Consider the following 17918-nt stretch of genomic DNA (forward strand, 5'->3'; position numbering starts at 1 on the left):
TGCAGGAAGGCAGAGCACTCGGGCTGCCTAAGAAGCATACCAGACTAGAGCATCAGCCAGCTAAAATTTAACCCAAAAAACAAGTACCCTCCGTTGCCACCTTGCTCTTTTTCAGAACCTAACATCACAATTGTTTTCCCAGGATTCTGCTCAACGTACTTGAGCAAAACAAAACAACATCGAGACTATTCTTAACACACCTTAGAGTACTTTTGAGCTTCGCAAGATTGCTAGGAACACAGCAAGATAATCAGCAGCCATGCCAGATGATCCAAACAAATTACAACAATCCTCTGCAATTATTTAAAAAATTTTTTGAACTAGGGTAGGCTTTCCAAGTGTCCATGGGATTGAAAAGGCAAAATTTTTAAACAGATAGGATGACTGAGAATAATGAGCCTCTGACCAGTAATTTCCCTAAAAAAATGGACTGAGTTCCCGTTGTGGCTTAGTGGTTAACGAACATGAAGATGTGGGTTTGATCCCTGGCCTTGCTCAGTGGGTTAAGGATCCTGCATTGCCATGAGCTGTGGTGTAGGCTGCAGGAGCAGTTCAGATCTGGCATTGCTGTGGCTGTGGTGCAGGCCAGCAGCTACAGCTCTGATTCAGCCCCTAGCCTGACAACATCCATATGCCAAGGGTGCGGCCCTAAAAAGACAAATGACAAAAAAAGAACTGAGAAATGATTAAACACGGCAATGTAGCAGGTGAAGATGATGTGAATGCAACAGCCAGTGGTCCACTGACTGAGAAACCCCAAGAGTAAAGGGGGCTTAAAATCTGTCTGGTCAAGTTCACTCATTTTTCAGATGGGACAACAAAGGCCCACACAAGTATAAAAACAAAAGGAAGGTGAGAAAAAAGCCTTCAGACTCTCATTCAAATTCGAGTCTTCCTATGCCATTGAAGGAAAACTGAAAAGGTAGCTGTCTAGAAAATGTTCTGTGAAGACTTTGGAAGACTATGATGTAAAGAAATACTATTTTCCACAATAGAAGCCATTCAGTTATGCTGAGGTAAGTTCATGAGTCCCAAGGGAAATACCACAGAATTTAGATGTAAAGTCAGCATTTATTCTTGTAGGGTCAAGGTGAAGCCATATGCAGTGCAGGTCTGGGGCTGGGTTCGATTTGAAGGCATTACCACGTGGAACCTGTACAAGTAAGCCTGGCTTGAGCTCCAACACACAAAGTGGAAAAAAAAGCAAGCGAAAAGTTTTTATTCATATTGGCCAAGAGTTGTGCTTCATTTTTGGGGGGGAAAAAAAAGCTTCTTTTTCCACTTTAAAGAACATTTTTTAACTAATTCCCCTTTTAAACACTTAGCACTTAGTAAACCCCTTTTGTGCTCGGCATAAGATATTTCTTCCACTTGCATTTTGAGTCATTGGAAAGACCTATTTAATGATAGTGATTTTAATGATGCTTGTAGATACTGGCAAAGTACCATAGAAAAATGCTGAAATGCACTTCAGGATTTTTAGAACAGATTGCTCATTTTAAAGCTACAAAGAAATGGATAAAGTAAGAGAAAATTTTCTGTTGACGTATACAATAAAATTAATTATTTTCTTAGCAACACTAATCATGAGGAGAGCAACACAGAGGAAAATCTGTTAATGGCTACATTAAAAGAAAGCATTTAAAGCCACGTCTACTACAAAGCACACTATTAACAAAGAAATGAGAAGACAAGTAAAATCATGCATCATAAACAGAACAAAACTCTACTTTTATTCAAACTGCAAAACCCCAGCATAGCTGTTGATCTAGTATTTTAACAATTATGCATTCAAAAATCACACCACAGGGAGTTCCCATCGTGGCTCAGTGGTTAAGGAATCAGACTAGGAACCAGGAGGTTGCGGGTTCTATCCCTGGCCTTGCTCAGTTGAGGATCTGGCGTTGCCGTTAGCTGTGGTGTAGGTCGCAGACACAGCTCGGGTTCTACGTTGTTGTGGCTGTGGTGTAAGCCGTCGGCTACAGCTCCAATTAGACCCCTAGCCTGGGAACCTCCACATGCCGCAGGTGCAGCCCTAGAAAAGACACCAAAAACAACAACAACAACAACAACAACAACACTACGGAAATCTCTTTCTGAAAATAGAGATAGTGCCACTTCACACCCTAACATTTAGTTTATATGCTCTTTTTCCTCTCGCTCTATATTTACAAAATCTCTTCGGTTTTGTTTCTACAACTGTGATCCAACTACAGACAATAAAATGTCATCTTCTATTTCTATTTTATTTCAGAATCCTGTCTCCTTCCTCTTAGTTTTATATGCTGGAAGAGAGAAAGATAAAGCAAAATGTCTAGGATGATAGCCTCAGACATTGAAAGAATGTGTAGGATGGGTCTTTAAAGAATAAATATCTGTTGATAAACATAGAAATTAGGACAAAGGATATTTTTTAAAAATCCTATGTCGTATAAAATACTGGTATAAGCATAGCAAGAATAAGACTACATACAATGGAATATTACTCAGCCTTAAAAAAGAACAAAATAATGCCATATGAAGCAACGTGGATGGAACTAGAGATTGTTATACTAAGTGAAGTAAGCCAAACAGAGAAAGACAAGTATCATATACCACTTATATGTGGAATCTAGTGAAATGACACAAAAGAATTTATTTACAAAACAGAAACAAACTCACAGATTTAAAAAAAAAAAAATCAAACTTGTGGCTACCACAGGGGAAGCCATGGTTGGGACAGGGAATAAATTAGGAGGATGGGAAGAACATACACACACTAATGTATATAAAACATATAAACAACAAGGACCTACTGTATAGCCCAGGAAAATATACTCAATAGTCTGTAATAACCAAATGGGAAAAAAGAATGGATATATCTATATGCATAACTGATTTACTGTGTTGTACACCTAAAGCAAATACACTGTAAGTCATTACATGCCAATAAAATTTTTAAAAATCCTACAAATTTACTTAAGAATATTCTCTCAGCTTATCAGAGCCAATAATAAACAGCATCATTATTTGAAATCCAGGTTTCATAGTATATTTATGTGACACTGACCTCTACAGAAGAGATCAGAGAGCAATTTTACAAAGTGACATCACTGTGGGGAGTTTGTAGGGATTAACAGGAAACTTAGCTCTTAGAGTCAGGGCAGCTAAGTTTCACATAGGTTAAACAAATAGGTTTTTTTTAATTTAAGAAGTGAAGAATAATCTACAAAAAAAAAAGACACTTTAAAAAAAGACATGTAAGGAGTTCCCGTCATGGCTCAGTGGTTAACAAATCCGATTAGGAACCATGAGGTTGCGGGTTCGGTCCCTGCCCTTGCTCAGTGGGTTAAGGATCTGGCTTGCCATGAGGTTGCAGACAAGGCTCGGAGCCAGCTTTGCTGTGACTGTGGCATAGGCTGGCGGCTATGGCTCCGACTCGACCCCTTGCCTGGGAACCTCCATATGCCGTGAGAGTGGCCCTAGGAATGGTTAAAAGACAAAAAAAAAAAAATAAAAAATAAAAAAAAGACATGTAAAAGCCTTGACTTCCCTAGCCCCGCCCCTGATCCCTACAATGACTAGATGGGAAGTTACTTACCCTGATCAGAACTCTGACTGCATTCCTGTTTCATCGCTCTGATTCTATTAAATGGTTTACTCCATTAGTAAAGCCAAGAGGCAGTTGAGTAAGATTTTTTTTTTCCCTCTGTCAGGGGTTTAAAAAGATAACCCAATGTTTCTCAGAGAAATGAGCTCAATTTAAGTACCTCGGTAGCTAGAGGTTCTCATATGCCCACAAATTCCTCAGGTCAGAGCTGGCAATAGTGAGGTTAGACAAAGTTTTACATGCAATAACATTTATCCCCAGAACTGGGAATAAAATACAATTGAGCAGTTTTATTTGTACCATATCTTGAAAAAGGAGAGTAATATGATCTTCCCTTCCTCGAAACAGCTTTTTTATGAAAATCCATTAAAGAAATGAAGTTCTGAGCCCCACCAAAATAGGAGTCAGGCTCGTCAGATAGACACAACAGAGTGGTTCCCTGGCCAGTTCTTGTGCCCTGGGGTGAGAAGTCAGAGGCAGAGCTAGCACGGAGCTGCCATGGGGACACAGTCCCCGGAGTGGTCTGACCCATTTTCCCAGGGCTGCCCCCCTGACCAGCAGCTTTCTCTAAATGTCAGGATCCAGGATCTCCATATAACATCTCTGGTTGCCTCCAGGCCCCAGACATCAGAATAAGAAGGCTAAGTACCAGAGAGCCAACGGTAGCACTTGCCAAACAGGGGATTAAATGGTTAGAAATGGAAGTGTGTTTCTCCGTCACACTGCTGAACAAAGGATAGATATGGCCCAAAGAAATATTGACCACAGTTTCGTAGAAGCTGTCTCAATCCTGTGTGCCCCACCTGCCAGCTCCTTCCACGGCTTCATGACTCTCTCCCTGGAGAAGGATTTTGGGATCTCCTTGGAAGGTTTTTCGGTCCCTGAGAAACCTGCACCTCAATCCCCATGCCCTCCCTCAGACAAAAGGTTCACTCAGCCTGAACCCAAGTGACTGGGAAGCCCACCCATCTCTCGTCGGCCTGCCAAGGACATCCTGACACCACAGAAAGCTAGACCCAGTAACTCTTACCAGGAGTTCTACCGACCAGAAGTAGGAAAAGTGCTTCTAATCAATTGCTGTTGACAATGTTCTTGGGGCACAGGCAAGCCAAGAAAAAGCCCTCTAAATCATCAACAATTAAAAAATGAAATCAGACTAAGTTTTCAGCAATAACTATTTTACTGTCCCCATAGCTTATCCTCTGACATCGCCTTCTGTCCCCACCAGCTCTCTGGCACCTTCACCCACATCTTCCTGGCCTCACCATGCTCTTGGGTCCTCGAGCCGCTCCTGCTTCTTCCATCAGCACCTCCCGGCTTCCCCTGGGTCATATAAGGCCTAGCGCCCACAGGTGACACTCTTGATGCTGCTCTTATTAGCACTCCCACCTTCGTGCCCACTCCTGGCCAACTCACACCTGGAGGAAAGCCCTGGGCTCAGCCTGAAGAGAGAGGAGTCATGCCACCTGGTGCTGTCACAGGTGATCACTGGCCACTCCTAGCTGGGGCATCAGTCCTGTTACAATCCTGCCCCTCAAAGTGTGGTTCCTGGACGAGCAGCAACAGCATCACTTGGAGCTTGTTAGAAATGCTCTACCCCCACTAGATCAGCAAGATCAGCTTCTAACAAGATCCCTGGTGATTCGTACCCTCACACGCAGGTTTGAGAAGTACGGTGCCAGCTCATTTGGTCCATCCCCTCTCCGAAGCCTGTGATTCCAGCGTATTACACAGGTAACAATCCTTACTACACCTGAGCACTCGAAACATATGAATTAATCTAACTCTCACAGTAGCCCTGGGAGCTCGGAATCATTTTATTCTCCTGTTTTTCAGAGGGAAAACTGAGGCGCAGGGAAGTGATGTAAACAACTGGCTCAAGCTCACACAGCTGGGAGTGACAGGGCTAGGGGTCTGACCCCAACCTCCAGGGCTGCCCCCCGCTAATGTGCTCCCTGGACGCTGCACCTCGTCCTGCCCCACTCGCTCCCAAGAACTTCACCTATGACCCTGAGAGGACCAAGTCCATCCAATTTACACTCCAAGCCTTCTATTGCTGATAAATGCCTTCAGACCCTCACCTCCTGAGGCTTCTTTCCTTCCAACATGTAAGGAAAATGTATTCCTTCTCCTTTAGAAGACCAATGCCTCCTATCATGCTCATTCACCCCCTTCCAGACACAGCCAGCCAGCCCTGGCTCCTCTACATCCATCAGAAGCGCATGCATTTAAGTCTCTCCTACACTTCTTTTCCTGGCCAAATTGGGGGAGGGTTCAGTTTCTGTTGCTTCCTTAAGGATCACCCTTCTTTCCTCGGTCAACATTTTTCTAAAGATCATCTCCAATGGCTGCTCTGACTTTCTCAGTCCATCTTCAGTCTTTACTCTCATACACAATGTTATCTGCCCCCCTTAGGCCACCAAAGCTGTGTGTTCTCTCACTCCAAGATTTAATGACTTCGCAATTGTGTAATTCAATGTTCTCTCAGTTGCCATGATGTTAGCCTGTAGACATACACAGCTGAAACCCATTCTTCTTTAGTTTACCTTCTCTCCAAACCGGTGTTCCTAACCCTCCTCCTTCTTTCTCTCTTTTCCTTCTCTCTTCCTGTTCCTTATTCTTGGTCTTTAGCACAAACACAGTTGCTCTGAGTCCACTACTTGCTCTTAGCTCACTAGACACTGTCTCCCTATGTGAACACACACTCTCCAGGTTCTTTTCTCTCACAGAAGCCAATGCCCTGGACACTTCATTCTTAGTCTTGTCTTCCAAATGCCCTGTTGAATATGAACATCTGATCAAGTTCCAGCTCGTCACCTCCAGCCTATTGCTTAACGTTCCACCACAGCCTCACCCTGACACTTCTTGGCACCACCTGTCTTAGTTAACCCCTCCCGGGTGGACGTGGCTGGTGTGCTAACATTTCAGAAAGTTCACAAGACAGCTGACATCACACAGGTCGCTTAATTGGCTAGAGTAGGCATACACAACGGAAACTGGGAAACAGTACAAATTAGGATTTGGGCTCCCCCTTACTACCTAAGCAGCAGTTCTCAACTTTTACCAGCACACCGCTGACCATAAGACTCAGCTCATGGGAACATTATAAAACTTGATGACATTTAACATGAATTTAGTAGTTATTCCTGGAAATGACTACTCTACAAAAGCAAATTATCTCGATTTTATTTTACAAGTCTCTCAAATTTCACATTTAAAAGCAATACACTAGTTGATTTCAATGTGCCAAATGCATACCACTACAAGTACTGGGGGAGAAAATGATCTTAATATCTTAATCAAACTGATACACGGCTTTCAATAACATTTGTTATGAAAGCACTAGGAGGAAACACAGAGCTAATATATGTTTAAATGCAGATGAACTGGCCTCTGAAAACCTGTGTTAGGTGACACGACAACTGGCTTTATGATGATTGCTGCCAATACTGCAAGTTAGAGCCTAAATAATATTGCTTGATACACAAAGAAAGGAAAACAAATGGTATATTTCTAAATAAAAATGTTTTGTAAAGTAAGTTATAGAGCATAGCTACATATAATTATGCTAATAAATTATTAGATATTTTCTTATTTCATCTGTGACCCTGAAGGTTTCATACGCTCAACTGACTAGAAAAAAAATTTCTAATCTTTAGAATTGGAAAATAAAATATCATATTATTTTCAAGCTTCCCTTATAATTAGGAATGTGTGATAAATTCTATAAACAGAATCAAAAATTTTATACCTGATAATTTTTCTGCAAAATGGAAATATAGATCTTTCCAGTGAAGGCACGAAATTAGGTTCTCAAACTGTCCATAAATACTAATAGGACAATAGATCAATGGTAACCATAAATGTCATTGAAAAATTACTCATTTTGTATAACGACTTGGAACCTTGATTATTTGATAGCATATTTAGTAGAAGAAAAATGTGAAAGATGGGAACTAGTCTACATGAAATTTCTGTCTGTACCTTCTACTCCCAGAAGAAAAAGATACATATACATAAATGTATTATTTCTACTGTACATATTATGTACATATGTATGCATGTAGATTTTCTGCATTAAGTATTCACTGGGTAACAACGCACATATTTCCTATAAATTGGTTCATCTACAAAGCATTGAAAATAAAACTCCATTTTGGGTTAAAAAAAAAAACTCCAAAACTCCCTCAGCCCTGTCATTTTGGCAAAAGGGCACAGTCATATAAAGTTCCTAACATGATGCCTGGTATATCAATAAACATTCAGGACATGACAGGTGCTATTAGCAAGAATATACTTCATCTTTCTCACAACCCAAATCTATCACAAACTGTATTCTGCAAATTTTACTTCCTCAGCTGCCACTGTGCTAGATCAGGTCCCCTTCAACACTGATCTCTTGTCTCTCCTATTAAAAAAAACTGCTAATCAATCTTCTGGCCTCTAAACTCTTGCCTATTTTATCCTTCATACTGCCACTTAGTCACAGATAAGCAGTTTCTCAAAAAAATTAATAAATCAAAATAAAACAAACCGACAGGAGTTCACTACTGCCTAAGTTCACTACTACCTAGAGAATGAGTTCAGAGTCTTTAACATTCCAGTCTTTCCATATTCTCACTCCAAATTACTTTTTCAAGACTTATTAGCCATCATATCCCATCAGATGCCCACAATCCAGTTTTGCATAAAATATTCACTTTCACAACTCTACCCTTTAAAATATGTAGTATATACATATCATGGCCTGATCTGGCTTTCTCATTCTCTCTCTACTTATCTCTTTTCTTCTAATCCAAGAGGCTTCTGCCAGTTCTCCCCATTGGTATTTTGCCTGCACCTTTGTATCATCCTACTCTGTGTTGCATTTAAACAGATGACATACTGAACAGCATACTCCTTTAGGGCAGAGAGCTAGCTTCAACCTTGTTAAAGTATCACACATTTATTCATTAGGTCAACAAAGTCTTATTTAATACCTACCTTGGTAACAAGTTCTGGACAAAAGACAAATAAAAGCCCACATCTTGGACTAGTTCACAATCCAGAGAGGTGGACAGACATTCAAGCAAATAATTTCAATAAAATGTGAATGCTGGAGTTCCCGTTGTGGCTCAGCAGGTTAAGAACCCAGTGTAGTCTCCATGAGGATTTGGGTTCAATCCCTGGCCTCACTCAGTGGGTTAAAGATCCCCCATTGCCCCAAGCTACGGTGCAGGTCACAGGTGCAGCTCAGATCCCACATTGCTGTGGCTGTGGTGTAGGCCAGCAGCTGCAGCTCTGATTCATCCTCTAGCCTGAGAACTTCCATATGCCACAGGTGTGGCCCTAAAAAGGAAAAAAGAAATTTTAAATAAAATAAAATGTGAATGCTATGACAAAAATACAAATACTATGAGACTTCAGAGGAGAGAACGACCATCCATCGAGCTCACCAGGCAGAAGAAGTAGAGAAGTTGTTCCACTCAATAGGAAGGTTAGAACTTATCAAGTTCTGCTGTGTCACGAGGCACTGGGGCTGGTCCAGGGGTTGGGTTTAAGGAAATAGCTAGGAATAAATGTGAAGAACTTGTACAGTAAGAATGACCAATTCAAAGGCCTGCAGGAGCCAGGTAGGATGGAAAGCAACCACAGTGAGGACCTGGGTGGTCTGGACAGGACCTGCCCCCCTAAAGAGAGTGTCCAGCATGAGCTGACTGCAGCCACAGTGCTGCCAGAGCTTCTGATTCTTCCTGAAGTGGATGCTCTTGATTCTCTCTTTTTTTTTTTTTTTTTGATTTTTTAAAAATTTTATAATGGTTTTTATTTTTTCCCTTATAGCTGGTTTACAGTGTTCTCTCAATTTTCTACTGTATAGCAAGGTGACCCAGTCACACATAACATGTATACATTCTTGTTTCGCACATTATCAATGCTTCATTGTAAGTGACTAGGCATAGTTCCGAGTGCTATGATCGCAGAGCAGGATCTCATTGCTTATCCATTCCAAAGGCAGTAGTTTGCATCTATCAACCCCAAACTCTCAATCCATCCCACTCCCTTCTCCCCCCGCCTTGGCAACCACGAGTCTATTCTCCAAGTCCATGACTTTCTTTTCTGTGGAAAGGTTCATTTGTGCCATATATTAGATTTCAGACATAAGTGATATCATATGGTATCTGTCTTTCTCTTTCTGACTTACTTCACTTAGTATGAGTCTCTAGTTCCATCCATGGTGCTGCAAATGGATTCTTTTTAATGTTAGCACGCGAATGTCGGCTTAAAATAAAATTCTTGGGAGTTGCCATCGTGGCTCAGTGGTAAACAACCTGACTAATATCCATGAGGACTCGGGTTCAATTCCCAACCTTGCTCAGTGGGTTAAGGATCCAGCATTGCCGTGAGCTGTGGTGTAGGTTGCAGACGTGTCTCAGATCCCACGTTGCTGTGGCTCTGGCATAGGCTGGCGGCTACAGCTCCAATTAGACTCCTAGCCTGGGAACATCCATGTGCCGCGGGAGCAGCCCAAGAAATGGCAAAAATAATAATAATAATAATAATAATAAGGCTTCTGAAAATCTTAAAGGCTCTGTCGCTCAGCAGTGTCACCTGGAGCCTGAGGTAGACAAAGCATCTTAAGGTCATAGCTCTGGTCTAATGGCATGAACCCAACAAGATTCATGGAAAACTCAAAAGTATTTTAGATATTTGTACTACTGCCAGGTTAGACTAAAAGAGGGAGAGGAAAAGATGAAAAGAGCATCTGGATCCCCAGACTTTTATGGGCAGGAAGCAATCAGAGAAGGCTACTCAGGAGCAGATGCTGGCTCTTTCTTATGGAAAAGGAAGGGTCACTTAAAAAGTAGAACCCAGAGCTACAGAGAAAAGCGGAACAGGAAAGCAAATAGCCCAGTTCCACAACTCGTTTTCACCCTTTGGAGTAGGCCTTTAAGAAGCTTGTCCTCTTGCTGTGTTATAGATATGTGTCAGGCAGATGATTAGATGGCAAGGCCCTTGACTGAGGCTGAGCCTGAGCCTGAAACCATATTGGCATGAGACTTTTGGAGGGCCTTGGAATAGCAGCCATATATTTTGCATGTGGGAGAGATGTGAATTTATTGTGGTCAGAGGGTAGATCATGGCCAGTCGTTTTCCCAAAGATACCCATAACAGTATTTCCTGCCCTATGCCATCAAGAGATGGCAACCAGTGTCCTCTCCTTAAACCCAGGTGGGTTTGCGCCTTGCCTAGAACCAAGAAACCATACAGTGTGGCTTCCAAGGCCAGGTCAGAAAAGGTGATGTGATTTCCACCTTGCTCACTGGATGCCTGCAGCCACTGTATAAGCAGACCAACTGCCCTGAGGCCTCCAGGCTGCCAGGCAGCCTTGACGAGGCCCCACGAAGAAAAGGCCTGACCATCTGACTGCAGCTGTATGAGACCAGAAACCAGCCTGCCAAGGCTTCCCCTAGCCCCTAACCCATAGCAGTTTATCAAAATGACTGGTATTGTCTGAAGCTGCTAAATTTAGGATGATTCATTACACAGCAACAGATAATCAGAATAAGGGTGGTGATGAGGCTATTTATTGCACTTCATTTCCATTTTTGTATAGTTAGTAATTCTTTAAAAACTAGTAGGTCGCATTTGATACCTCTTCCCATGATGGTTAATAGGCTCTACTAAGCTTCTTCATCAGAGTTTTCTGACTGGATTTTCAGGGCATCTGAAACACTATATTTTAATATATACTTACATTTTTTTTTCCTTCTGACGATGTTATTACTCATTAAAATACCAAGAAGAAAAAAGTCCATTTCTATCAATTCTAGATAAGTGGTTACAGTGAAATCTTGGACCTTTTTGCCAGTGATTTGCATTAACTTTTTTTAATCCTCTTGAGAGTCAATGCTTATCTAGTTCTGCTAAAATTTGACATCCCCTTTTTCTAGACTGTAAAAGGACCAGAAAAGGAATGAGAGTATTAAAATGTGCAGTAGGCAATTAGAAAAACATCTAGAGAAGCAAAGACTTATAATTCAATAATAACAATTCAAAACACTGGGCTAGTTCAGTGAAGGACACACTTGTAGCTACTTCCTTATAATGCCTTAACATTTTCTAACATTAAAGAATTAAATTTGATAAATGTTGCTCTTCAGATAATGATAATGGCACTTTGCAACTTTGGAAATCCAACATGAAGGGGTAATGCCTTGAAAGAGATTGTTCTGGAACCTGGAAGGGCACTCTTCTGAAGAAGCGGCACAAAACAAGGGTAAGCAATTAGATTTTTTATTCTGTGCTAGTCCTATCAAACCTCCAAGATGGCATTTCCCCAAGTTAGGAAGACAAAGAACAATGACAACAGCTAGAAGCCAAGAAAGTAGCATCCAATTTTGCAACTACTGTCTTTAGAGCAAAAGCTCCTGCTGGAATGGGTGCCAAGCTGATCTGTGACATTAGCTAATAAAGCAAACAATGGGAATGTTCTGTCCTGCTAAGACAAATAACACAGACGAGAAACCACACGTCATGTAAAACCAAAGCGAGAAAAGAGAAAACAAATGTTTGGCAGTGGAGCAGACCCGAAGATGCTCTGGTATAGCAATAAGCCACCAAGTTCACTTTATTGCAGGGGAAGGCGGTTTGGAAATGAGAAAGAAGAGAACAAAGCCAAGTACACACAGCCCACTGCATACAGTTCCAGGCAGGCAACAGAACCGACCATGGGAACCAGAAGAATTCTAACAAGCCAACAATGAGACCCACTGTGATGGTCAGAGGTTTAGGTGTCAATGTGGCTATGCTACTGTCCACAGTTATTCCATCAAACACATATCTAGATGCTGCTGTGAAGGCCTGGTAAAAATGGTGAATGGAACTGACTTTAAACAAGGGAAATTATCTTTGATAATCTGCGTGGGCCTGATTCAATCAGTTGAAAGGCCTGAAGAAGGAACTCCACCTGTGGACAACAGCTTTGGCCGTACCTGCCCTTCCTGATCGCCAGTCTCTATGGACTTCGGACTTGCCTAGCCTACCCCCATAACTATGTAAGCCAATTCCTTACAATACATCTCTTCATATATCTCCAAATGGCTTTGTTTCACTGCTTGAAGCCTGACTGATACACTAAAACCAGCAGCCTCACTACTGGTATTGAAAAACAAAAGGCAGAGCTCCCATTGTGGTGCAGTGGATACCATGAGGTTGTGGGTTCGATCCCTGGCCAGGCTCAGTGGGTTAAGGATCCGGTGTTGTTGTGAGCTGTGGTGTAGACGGCAGATGAAGCTCAGATCCAGCATTGCTGTTGTGGCTGTGGTGTAGGCTGACACCTGTAGCTCCAATTAGGCTCATAGCCTGGGAACCTCCATATGCCACTGGTATGGCCCTAAAAAGCAAAAACAAACAAACAAATAAGCAAACAAACAAAAAAAGCAAATGAGCTAGCAAAAGAGCACCAACAAGAGCATCCAACAGTCTGTGATGGTTTATATGGAAAAGAACCCCAAAAAGAATGGATGTGTATACACATATAATTGAATCACTTTGTTGTCCCACAGAAATTATCACAACATTGTAAATCAACTATACTTCAATCATACTTTTAAAAAATGGGGTTTGGTAACAGAATATGTTAATGTCTCCAAATGAAATATGAAGAGAGTTGAACAGAAAGGACAATAAAATGAAAAATAACTAGATGCTAGGAACTAGCATAACTTAATACATACTGTAGACTGGTTCTTATCTTTTTGTTGTTGTTGTTGTCTTTTTGTCCTGCAGCATATGGAGGTTCCCAGGCTAGGGGTCTAATCGGAGCTGTAGCTGCCAGCCTATGCCAGAGCCACAGCAACAACAGATCCTAGCCGTGTCTGCGACCTACACCACTGCTCGCAGCAATGCCACATCCTTAACCCACTGAGCAAGGCCAGGGATCGAACCCTCAACTTCATGGTTTCTAGTCGGATTTGTTTCTGCTGCACCATCGTGGGAACTCCGACTGGTTCTTATCTTGTAAAGACACCCAACATAAAGATTAGGGGTTAAGTTACCCATTAAACATCATTCATGTGAGGTCTGAGTTATAGAAGCAATGCCAGCACCTTGGAAAACATTCTGGCAAGACCTAAAGCTGCTCAGGGAATAACAACCCATGAAAGATGTCCAAATGCATTGAATTTGGTAGAATGGGAAGCTCATCCAGACTCAGCAACTCTTGCACAGAATATAATACAGAAAATACTTGTACTATTACAGCTGCACTAAGATAGCTCCTTTTAAAAATACACACATTCATACAAACATTTCAGAATAACATGGATGTCAATACCAAGAAGTTCCTTCCTAACAATTACGACTAACTGCCCTAAAGGTACATTTTAGCTAACATTCAGCTTAAAATTCTTGATTAAATTTCAGCAATAGGTTCTCTGAAAAGCATGTCCCTACAAAGATTTCCAGTGTTCTCTCCATCACCAAAGACCAACTCTCATCACCTGAGACACGTGATACGCCACTGCTATGTAGAGAAAAAGGCATGGCAAGCAGTTGCTAGCCTGGTTGGCCACCAGCAGAACTTCACAGTTTCTCACTGTTTGTTAGGGTATGGTACTCAAATGGAGGCACATTTATTCCTTCTGGTTCTAAAATCAATATAGCATCTGTATTTTGGAATATCATGTAGCCAACAGCAAATATCAAACAGATCATCAAAATATAGAAATGGGGTTCCTGTCATGGCTCAGTGGTAACAAACCCAATTAGTATCCATGAGGACTTGCGTTTGATCCCTGGCCTAGCTCAGTGGGCTAAGGATCCGGTGTTGTGGTGGGCTGTGGTATAGGTCGAAGATGCCTTTTGGATCCCACATTGCTATGGCTATGGCGTAGGCCTGCAGCTGTAGCTCTGATTAGATCCCTAGCCTGGGAATTTCCATATGCTGCAGGTGCAGCCTTAAAAAGCAAAAACAAACAAACAAACAAACCAAAACCCAAAAAACAAAGAGTTCCTGTCATGGCTCAGTGGTTAATGAACCCAACTAGCATCCATGCGGATGCAGGTTCAGTCCCTGGCCTTGCTCAGTGGGTTAAGAATCCAGCATTGCTGTGGCTGTGGTGTAGGGCAGCGGCTATAGCTCCGATTGGACCCCTAGCCTGGAAACCTCCATATGCCACAGGTGCAGCCTCAAAAGACAAAAAGACCAAAAAAAAAACCCCAAAACAAACAAAAAATTACATGAAGTGGAAGAAGCTCATAGAAAATTGAGCATTCATCACTGTTGAACATAAAAAGGAGGTTCACATACACATTTCTAGATAGATCTGCATTATGCATGGAGCATTTCCAGAAGGATTTCAGTGACCGGGATAAGAAGAGGACTGCTTTCTCACTGTGCTGTGTAATTTAAAAAAATCCAATAAATATTACCCCTCTCCCTCTCCCTAGTTCTAAACTGACTTAGGGATAAGACCAGTAGGTACAGAGGGGGCTCAAAACATCACCCGGACACCTTATGAGGATGACATTTGAGAATGTGATTTAAATGGTGAACTGGCAGCCTTCCTTGATGAACTGACCCCTGGATTCAAACAAGACTTACCTGTCCTGTCCCCAGCAAGGATGACCAGCGCCTTCCTCCCTCACACAGCCACTGACCAAGAGTACCTCTCTCAGTAGCAGGCCAGATCCCAGAGAAAGGGAAGGGAGGGGGCTGGGCCACACATGCCCAGTTTCTCCCTCCAAACACACCAATGGGATACATCACTGGGCTGAGAGAGGCCGAAATGTTTAGCTTCCACCATCAGCAGTGAAGAAAAAAATGTTCCCTTCTGCCTCTTCACCCGGCATATCCTTTTGCATCATTTGAGTTTTTACCATTATTATGTATGACGCTGTCATTAAAAAATAGGTCATTAAAAATTAAAATACACCTCCTTTAAAAAACTGAAACAACATGGGAGTGTACAAAACAGAAAGTAAAAGTAACCACTTTCTACCTCTATACAATGTTCAAAGATGTTTGATTTTCCATGAGGGGAGGGAGTGATGGAAAGATGAGATATCAAACAAATTTTCAAGAACAAAAATGATGACACCTTCTAAAACCTTGACATGGTAATGGGGTCAACTTTCCAGTCCCCTGCATTCATTATGAAAAATATAACAATTAAGCATTTCCAACTTTTTTTTTTTTTGTCTTTTGTCAGGCCATACCCTTGGCATATGGAGGTGCCCAGGCTAGGGGTCTAATCAGAGCTGTAGCCACCAACCTACACCAGAGCCACAGCAACATCAGATCCGAGCCATGTCTGCGACCTACACCACAGCCCATGGCATCGCCAAATCCTTAATCCACTGAGAAAGGCCAGGGATCAAACCCACTATCTTATGGTTGCTAGTCAGGTTCATTAACCACTGAGCCATGACAGGAACTCCCTCCAACATTTTTAATGCTTGATTTTTATGTAACAAGTTCTGGAATGAAGATGCACCATTGCAATAAACTATTTGTCTGGTCAATAAAACAATCATCCAAGTTTTGAACACATAGGAAACGTAAAGCCAGGAGTTGATGCTTGTTAAATCTGCCTTTACCTTTCTCTTGGCCAGAGACAAGTTTATGTCCTTCTACATTATGTCTACAGAGTAATGGATTCTTTCATTTTTGGTAACCTGGTATTTGCTACAAAATTCCAAAGATATTGAGAAAATGGTCCAGCATATAAGAAAATTTGGAGCTGGGAAAGCGCATGGCTGATAGTAAGACAATTCAATCTATCCTGAGTCCTTAAAATTAGAGTACCTTGCATTCAGTAGGAACCAAGTACCTACTGGTTAAGTGACATTTTCTGCCACCTGAAAAAAAAAAAAAAAAAAAAAAAAAGCTTTGCCAAAGCAAACCCTGTACAAGGAGACAAATTCTCCCCATCCTTTCCCCACCATTTCCCCCAGAGAGGGATGTCAAGGGCTGGAGATAACAGCACTGCAGGGTTGTTGAAGGCCTATCAGAAAGGTAGACCCCATCACTTCCTGAAACCCTTTTAGTTCCTCATGTCCACACCCCTAGATTCAGAACATACCTAAAATATGCTGCAGTGAACAGAAAACCTCACTCTGTGAACTAGCACCCAATACAGACTATTAATGCATAACAGCTACATGTTCATTGGATAAATGAGTAAGTCACCCATGGCTAAAACATACAGAGACACAGTAAAAGTTCTAGGCCAAAATATCTCACCCTGCTGCTCAACGGCATTTTATCATGTTCTAAGAAAGCTACACCCCTTTCCATCATGGACCCTGTCTCTGTGGATGAGTAGAGGAAGACTGAAGGGCTTAATTTATTCTACCTGTTTAAGCAAAGCAGCAGCTGGTGTCAAGAAAACTCTGGGCTTTGCTCTAAACATCTGAAGATCCCAAGAGGAAAGGCAGAGTTCTCAACGTCAAATAACAGCTAAGCCAGTGATCAAAATGGACGGGCCCATCTGCCTCTGAGATGACATATTAACATCCTGCTGTGCTGGGAATGATTCAAAGAAGCAAACAAGTCTGAGGTGGTTTGCTGAAATCGTGTTCCCTTTGTAACGGACTCAGTTCACTACCCTGCTGTCTGTAAAGACTTCAGATGGTAGTTTAGTTAGGGGAAAAAAAAAATACACACACAGAACTGACTTACGCTTTGATTTGAAAGAGTGAAGAGTCTGATTCAAGCACAAATTTGAATTGATAAGAAAGAAGAGCCCAGGAGGACATCGTAAGGTCTATGTGCAAAGACATGCCTCATATATCAATCTCTCCACACTCCCATTCCATCTTTCTTCACAGACCACTCCAGCCAAGTTAGCACCTCATGTCTCACTCATTCAAAAGGCCTCAAAAACGTTAACAGGAGAGAACTATGTCTAGATACTCATGTTGCAACAGAAGAAAGGGTGGGGGAAAAACTGTAATTGTAATGTATACATGTAAGGATAACCTGACCCCCTTGCTGTACAGTGGGAAAATAAATAAATAAATAATTAATTAAAAAAAAAAAAAAAAAACGTTAACAGGAGACAAGGAATCCCCTGCATGGTCGTTTCCACAGAAGGCTGAGGCCTCAGAGGAGGACGAGATAGAAACTGCCCAGACGACTGCCTGAGTCCTGGGTGTTGCAGCGTAACAGTCACAACACAACAATCTCACAGCGGTGCTTTTCCTCAATTCACCGGTCAGACAGGCCAAAAGATTATCACCCCACGTGCAGAGTGACGCGTGTCCAAACCAGGTCAGAAGCCGACCTTCAATGCCTTCCTGTTCTTGGCTTCTACATTTTACTACACTCACTTCTGTTAAGGCATTT

The 17918-nt window shown here is 41.9% G+C and overlaps 1 protein-coding gene across 1 annotated transcript in view; it reads right to left on the reverse strand.

The window, feature by feature from the left end:
- The window catches only part of STK39 (serine/threonine kinase 39), a 316833-nt gene that overhangs the window by 133724 nt on the left and 165191 nt on the right, over positions 1-17918 (reverse strand). The window lies entirely within an intron of this gene.

The sequence above is a fragment of the Sus scrofa genome, chromosome 15 (assembly GCF_000003025.6).
Source record: "Sus scrofa isolate TJ Tabasco breed Duroc chromosome 15, Sscrofa11.1, whole genome shotgun sequence".
In the NCBI taxonomy this organism is placed as follows: domain Eukaryota; kingdom Metazoa; phylum Chordata; class Mammalia; order Artiodactyla; family Suidae; genus Sus; species Sus scrofa.